Raw genomic sequence first — 7,500 nt, 5'->3', positions numbered from 1 at the left:
TCCGCCTTTTGCTCAATCGTTTCCCCATTTATAATTAATTTTAAAAATCGGGTTACTCAGTTCTGGTTTACCAGTTCCCTCTTCGGACTTAGTTTTTGGTTAATCATTTCCGGTTCACCAGTTCCCGTTTTGGACTTAGTCTCTGCGGGCCGTTTCTCATCTTTTGGTTCATCAGTTCCCCTCTTTTAATAATTTTTTGGCTGCTTTCGTTTGATCATTTCCCTGCCTTCTGGGTAACTTTTCCACCTTAGGACTTCATCGCCGCACATTGTTTTCGACTTCTGGTTGATCATTTCACCCCTTTTAATCATTTTTGTAACTTTTGGTTAACCATTTCACCCAGCTTCTGGTTAACCATTTCCCCTTTGGGACTTAGTCTGTGAGCATTCTTTTGGGATTCTGGTTAACCATTTGCCAATTTTTAAAAAATGTTGCCACTTTTGTTTAATGCTTTCTGGTCAACCTTTCCCTCTTTCAGACTTCACCGCGGCACATTGCTTCAGCCTCCTGGTTAATCATTTCACCCCTTTTAATCATTTTTGCAACTTTTGGTTAACCATTTCCCCCAGCTTCTGGTTAACCATTTCCCCTTTGGGACTTGGTCTCTGAGCATTCTTTTGGGATTCTGGTTAACCATTTGCCACTTTTTAAAAAATGTTGCCGCTTTTGTTTAATGCTTTCCCTGCTTTCTGGTCAACCTTTTCCCCTTTAGGACTTCACCGCGGCACATTGCTTTAGCCTCCTGGTTAATCATTTCACCCCTTTTAATCATTTTTGCAACTTTTGGTTAACCATTTCCCCCAGCTTCTGGTTAACCATTTCCCCTTTGGGACTTAGTCTCTGAGCATTCTTTTGGGATTCTGGTTAACCATTTGCCAATTATTTTAAAATGTTGCCACTTTTGTTTAATGCTTTCTGGTCAACCTTTCCCTCTTTCAGACTTCACCGCGGCACATTGCTTTAGCCTCCTGGTTAATCATTTCACCCCTTTTAATCATTTTTGCAACTTTTGGTTAACCATTTCCCCCAGCTTCTGGTTAACCATTTCCCCTTTGGGACTTAGTCTCTGAGCATTCTTTTGGGATTCTGGTTAATCATTTGCCACTTTTTTAAAAATGTTGCCGCTTTTGTTTAATGCTTTCCCTGCTTTGTGGTCAACCTTTTCCCCTTTAGGACTTCACCGCGGCACATTGCTTCAGCCTCCTGGTTAATCATTTCACCCCTTTTAATCATTTTTGCAACTTTTGGTTAACCATTTCCCCCTGCTTCTGGTTAACCATTTCCCCTTTGGGACTTAGTCTCTGAGCATTCTTTTGGGATTCTGGTTAATCATTTGCCAATTTTTAAAAAATGTTGCCGCTTTTGTTTAATGCTTTCCCTGCTTTGTGGTCAACCTTTTCCCCTTTAGGACTTCACCGCGGCACATTGCTTCAGCCTCCTGGTTAATCATTTCACCCCTTTTAATCATTTTTGCAACTTTTGGTTAACCATTTCCCCCAGCTTCTGGTTAACCATTTCCCCTTTGGGACTTAGTCTCTGAGCATTCTTTTGGGATTCTGGTTAACCATTTGCCACTTTTTAAAAAATGTTGCCGCTTTTGTTTAATCGTTTCCCTGCTTTCTGGTCAACCTTTTCCCCTTTCAGACTTCATCGCCGAGCATTGTTGTCGACTTCTGGTTAATCATTTTTCCCCTTTAAATCTTTTTTTGCCACTTTTGGTTAACCATTTCACCCAGCTTCTGGTTAACCATTTGCCCCATTATACTGAATTTTTCCGCTTTGGTTTAATCATTTCCCTGCTTTCTTGTCAACCTTTTACCCTTTAGGACTTCACCGCGGCACATTGCTTCAGCCTCCTGGTTAATCATTTCTCCCCTTTTAATCCTTTTTCCCACTTTTGGTTCACCAGTTCACCCAGCTTCTGGTTCACCATTTCCCCTTTGGGACTTAAGTCTCTGAGCATTCTTTTGGGATTCTGGTTAACCATTTGCCACTTTTTAAAAAATGTTGCCGCTTTTGTTTAATGCTTTCCCTGCTTTCTGGTCAACCTTTTCCCCTTTAGGACTTCACCGCGGCACATTGCTTTAGCCTCCTGGTTAATCATTTCACCCCTTTTAATCCTTTTTCCCACTTTGGGTTGGACAGTTCACCCAGCTACTGGTTAACCATTTCCCCTTTGGGACTTAAGTCTCTGAGCATTCTTTTGTGATTCTGGTTCACCATTTGTCCCTTTTTAAAAGATATTGCTGCTTTTGATTAAACCTTTCCCTGCTTTGCGGTCGACCTATTCCTCTTTCAGACTTCATCGCCGCACCTTGTTTTCGACATCTGGTTCAACATTTCTCCCCTTTTAATCCTTTTTCCCACTTTTGGTTAAGCAGTTCACCCAGCTTCTGGTTCACCATTTGCCCCTTTTTACTGAATTTTTCTGCTTTTGTTTAATCATTTCCCTGCTTTGCGGTCGACCTATTCCTCTTTCAGACTTCATCGCCGCGCATTGTTTTCGACATCTGGTTAAACATTTCTCCCCTTTTAATCCTTTTTCCCACTTTTGGTTAAGCAGTTCACCCAACTTCTGGTTAACCATTTGCCCCTTCTTACTGAATTTTTCCGCTTTTGTTTAATCATTTCCCTGCTTTATGGTCAACCTTTTCCCCTTTAGGACTTCGCCGCCGCACTTTGCTTTCGCCTTCTGGTTAATCATTTCACAACATTTTAATCCTTTTTCCCACTTTTGGTTAAACAGTTCACCCAGCTTCTGGTTAACCATTTGCCCCTTTGGGACTTAAGTCTCTGAGCATTCTTTTGGGATTCTGGTTCACCATTTGTCCCTTTTTAAAAGATATTGCTGCTTCTGTTTAATCCTTTCCCTGCTTTGCGGTCAACCTTTTCCTCTTTCAGACTTCATCGCCGCGCATTGTTTTCGACATCTGGTTCAACATTTCTCCCCTTTTAATCCTCTTTCCCACTTTTGGTTAAGCAGTTCACCCAACTTCTGGTTCACCACTTGCCCCTTTTTACTGAATTTTTCTGCTTTTGTTTAATCATTTCCCTGCTTTCCGGTCAACCTTTCCCTCTTTCAGACTTAATCGCCGCACATTGTTGTCGACTTCTGGTTGATCAGTTCACCCCTTTTTTATCCTTTTTCCCACTTTGGGTTAAGCAGTTCACCCAGCTACTGGTTAACCATTTCCCCTTTGGGACTTAAGTCTCTGAGCATTCTTTTGGGATTCTGGTAAACCATTTGTCCCTTTTTAAAAAATGCTGCTGCTTTTGTTTAATGCTTGCCCTGCTTTGCGGTCGATCATTTCACCCCTTTTAATCCATTTTTGCCACTTTGGGTTAAACAGTTCACACAACTTCTGGTTCACCATTTCACATTTTGGAACTTTTATTCCCACCATTACTTTGGGCTTCTGGTTCATCATTTCACGCTGTTTTACAAATCTTTGCCGCTTCACTTTTAATCCACAAACCGGGGCTCGCTTTCGGGTGTTGGGGGGGGGGGGGGGGGTAGCGGGTTTGGGCCGGGCACTCCACATCCCGGTGTGCGACCGGGTTCGTTCTGGTACCGCTCGGTGCCCCTCGTCCTGCTCTTGCCGCGGAAGCAAACCAGACGACCGTCGGTCTCACGCCCGAGGGGAGAGGAGGCGGAAAGCGGTTTGCAGCCTTTCGCTGTACCTCCGGCGGGCAGCGCCGCACCTCCGAGTGCTCGGTACCGTTCGCTGCGCCTCGTCCGGCCGCACGCAGCGAGCCAAACCCGGAGGAAATCGGCCTGTGCCTTCTCGAGATATGGGCCTCCGGGTGGGACGGACAAACCGGGGCCCCGAGCTCGCTTTCGGCGGCCCGGCACTCGACTTCCCGGTGTCCGAACGTGATCCTTCCGGTACCCTTCGGTGCCCCTTGCCCGACTCCAGCTCCCGTGCTGAAGCGGAGTCGGTCGGCCTGACGGCCGCCGAGTTAGCCAGCGGAAAGCGGTGCGCAGCCTTTCGCTTGCAGCTCCGGCGGGCAGCGCCGCACCTCCGGCTGCTCAGTGCCGTCCGCTGCTCCCCTTCCGGCTGCACGCAGCGAACCATACCCGGAGGAAATCGGCCTCGGCCTTCCGGAGATATGGGCCTGCGAGTGGGACCAATAAATCGGTGCACATTTCCGGCTCGGTTTCCGGCCTCGGCACTATCAGTTCACGCCGTCCGACCGACGTCGTTCTGGCACGGTTCCGTTGCTCCTTGATCCGGTCCAGCCACGGTAATCAGCCGAAGATGGTGGGGGGGGGACACATTGCCCGCCGAGTTAGCCGGAGGAAATCGGCCTCGGACTTCCTCAGATATCAGCCTCCGGGTGGGACAGACAAACCGGGGACCCGAGCACGCTTTCGGCGGCCCGCTGGTCGACTTCCCGGTGTGCGACCGGGTTCGTTCCGGTACCGTTCGCTGCCCCTCGTCCTGCTCTAGCCGCGGAGACAAACCCGACGACCGTCGGTCTCACGCCCGCGGAGGGAGGTGGCGGAAAGTGGTTTGCAGCCTTTCGCTGTACCTCCGGCGGGCAGCGCCCGACCTCCGAGTGCTCGGTACCGTCCGCTGCGCCTGGTCCTGCCGCACACAACGAGCCATACCCGGTGGAAATCGGCCTGTGCCTTCCAGAGATATGGGCCTCCGGGTGGGACGGACAAACCGGGGCCCCGTGCTCGCTTTCGGCGGCCCGCTAGTCGACTTCCCGGTGTGCGACCGGGTTCCTTCCGGTACCGTTCGCTGCCCCTCGTCCTGCTCTAGCCGCGGAAACAAACCCGACGACCGTCGGTCTCACGCCCGCGGAGGGAGGCGGCGGAAAGTGGTTTGCAGCCTTTCGCTGTACCTCCGGCGGGCAGCGCCCGACCTCCGAGTGCTCGGTACCGTCCGCTGCGCCTGGTCCGGCCGCACGCAACGAGCCATACCCGGAGGAAATCGGCCTGTGCCTTCCGGAGATATGGGCCTCCGGGTGGGACGGACAAACCGGGGCCCCGAGCGGTGGCACCCTGCTCGCTTTCGGCGGCCCGGCACTCGACTTCCCGGTGTGCGAACGTCATCGTTCCGGTACCCTTCGGTGCCCCTTGCCCCACTCTAGCTCCGGTGCTAAAGCGGAGTCGGTCGGTCTCACGGACGCCGAGTTAGCAGGCGGAAAGGGGTGCGCAGCCTTTCGCTGTCACTCCGGCGGGCAGCACCGCACCTCCGAGTGCTCGGTACCGAACGCTGCGCCTCCTCCTGCCGCACGCAACGAGCCATACCCGGAGGAAATCGGCCTCGGCGTTCCGGAGTTATCCGCCTCCGAGTGGGCCTGACCAAGCGGGGTGAACTGGAAATCATTAACCAACGTACTTCCATGTTTTCACCCGCAGAGGGCAGCACTCTCTTCTCCGTTTTAAACTGGGCCGACCCGGCTCCGTTTCGAGACCCGGCACTCGACTTCCCGGTGTGCGACCGGGTTCGTTCCGGTACCGTTCGCTGCCCCTCGTCCTGCTCTAGCCGCGGAACTAAACCCGACGACCGTCGGTCTCACGCCCGCGGAGGGAGGCGGCGGAAAGTGGTTTGCAGCCTTTCGCTGTACCTCCGGCGGGCAGCGCCCGACCTCCGAGTGCTCGGTACCGTCCGCTGCGCCTGGTCCGGCCGCACACAACGAGCCATACCCGGAGGAAATCGGCCTGTGCCTTCCGGAGATATGGGCCTCCGGGTGGGACGGACAAACCGGGGCCCCGAGCGGTGGCACCCTGCTCGCTTTCGGCGGCCCGGCACTCGACTTCCCGGTGTGCGAACGTCATCGTTCCGGTACCCTTCGGTGCCCCTTGCCCCACTCTAGCTCCGGTGCTAAAGCGGAGTCGGTCGGTCTCACGGACGCCGAGTTAGCAGGCGGAAAGGGGTGCGCAGCCTTTCGCTGTCACTCCGGCGGGCAGCACCGCACCTCCGAGTGCTCGGTACCGAACGCTGCGCCTCCTCCTGCCGCACGCAACGAGCCATACCCGGAGGAAATCGGCCTCGGCGTTCCGGAGTTATCCGCCTCCGAGTGGGCCTGACCAAGCGGGGTGAACTGGAAATCATTAACCAACGTACTTCCATGTTTTCACCCGCAGAGGGCAGCACTCTCTTCTCCGTTTTAAACTGGGCCGACCCGGCTCCGTTTCGAGACCCGGCACTCGACTTCCCGGTGTGCGACCGGGTTCGTTCCGGTACCGTTCGCTGCCCCTCGTCCTGCTCTAGCCGCGGAACTAAACCCGACGACCGTCGGTCTCACGCCCGCGGAGGGAGGCGGCGGAAAGTGGTTTGCAGCCTTTCGCTGTACCTCCGGCGGGCAGCGCCCGACCTCCGAGTGCTCGGTACCGTCCGCTGCGCCTGGTCCGGCCGCACACAACGAGCCATACCCGGTGGAAATCGGCCTGTGCCTTCCGGAGATATGGGCCTCCGGGTGGGACGGACAAACCGGGGCCCCGAGCTCGCTTTCGGCGGCCCGCTAGTCGACTTCCCGGTGTGCGAACGTCATCCTTCCGGTACTCAACCGTGCCCCTTGCCCCACTCTAGCTCCGGCGGTAAAGCGGAGTCGGTCGGTCTCACGGACGCCGAGTTAGCAGGCGGAAAGCGGTGCGCAGCCTTTCGCTGTCACTCCGGCGGGCAGCATCGCACCTCCCAGTGCTCGGTACCGTCCGCTGCGCCTGGTCCGGCCGCACACAACGAGCCATACCCGGAGGAAATCGGCCTGTGCCTTCCGGAGATATGGGCCTCCGGGTGGGACGGACAAACCGGGGCCCCGAGCTCGCTTTCGGCGGCCCGGCACTCGACTTGCCGGTGTGCGAACGTCATCCTTCCGGTACCCAACCGTGCCCCTTGCCCCACTCTAGCTCCGGCGGTAAAGCGAAGTCGGTCGGTCTCACGTACGCCGAGTTAGCAGGCGGAAAGCGGTGCGCAGCCTTTCGCTGTCACTCCGGCGGGCAGCATCGCACCTCCGAGTGCTCGGTACCGTACGCTGCGCCTCCTCCTGCCGCACGCAACGAGCCATACCCGGAGGAAATCGGCCTCGGCCTTCCTGAGATATCAGCCTCCGAGTTGGCCCGACGAGTCGGTGGCACCCTGCTCGCTTTCAGCGGCCCGGCACTCGACTTCCCGGTATGCGAACGTGATCGTTCCGGTACCCAAACGTGCCCCTTGCCCCACTCTAGCTCCGGCGGTAAAGCGAAGTCGGTCGGTCTCACGGACGCCGAGTTAGCAGGCGGAAAGCGGTGCGCAGCCTTTCGCTGTACCTCCGGCGGGCAGCATCGCACCTCCCAGTGCTCGGTACCGTACGCTGCGCCTCCTCCTGCCGCACGCAACGAGCCATACCCGGAGGAAATCGGCCTCGGCCTTCCTCAGATATCAGCCTCCAAACGGGCGTCACAAATCAGGGCACATGGTCAGCTGCAAAGCAGCGTCACTACAACCTCTCACTGCACCCCACGCGACATTCCGCTTGCCTGCCTGCCGCTGCCTACTCTCACCAGCG

The sequence above is a fragment of the Heptranchias perlo genome, unplaced genomic scaffold (genome assembly GCF_035084215.1).
Source record: "Heptranchias perlo isolate sHepPer1 unplaced genomic scaffold, sHepPer1.hap1 HAP1_SCAFFOLD_1883, whole genome shotgun sequence".
In the NCBI taxonomy this organism is placed as follows: Eukaryota; Metazoa; Chordata; class Chondrichthyes; order Hexanchiformes; family Hexanchidae; genus Heptranchias; species Heptranchias perlo.
This window is presented reverse-complemented; position numbering follows the sequence as displayed.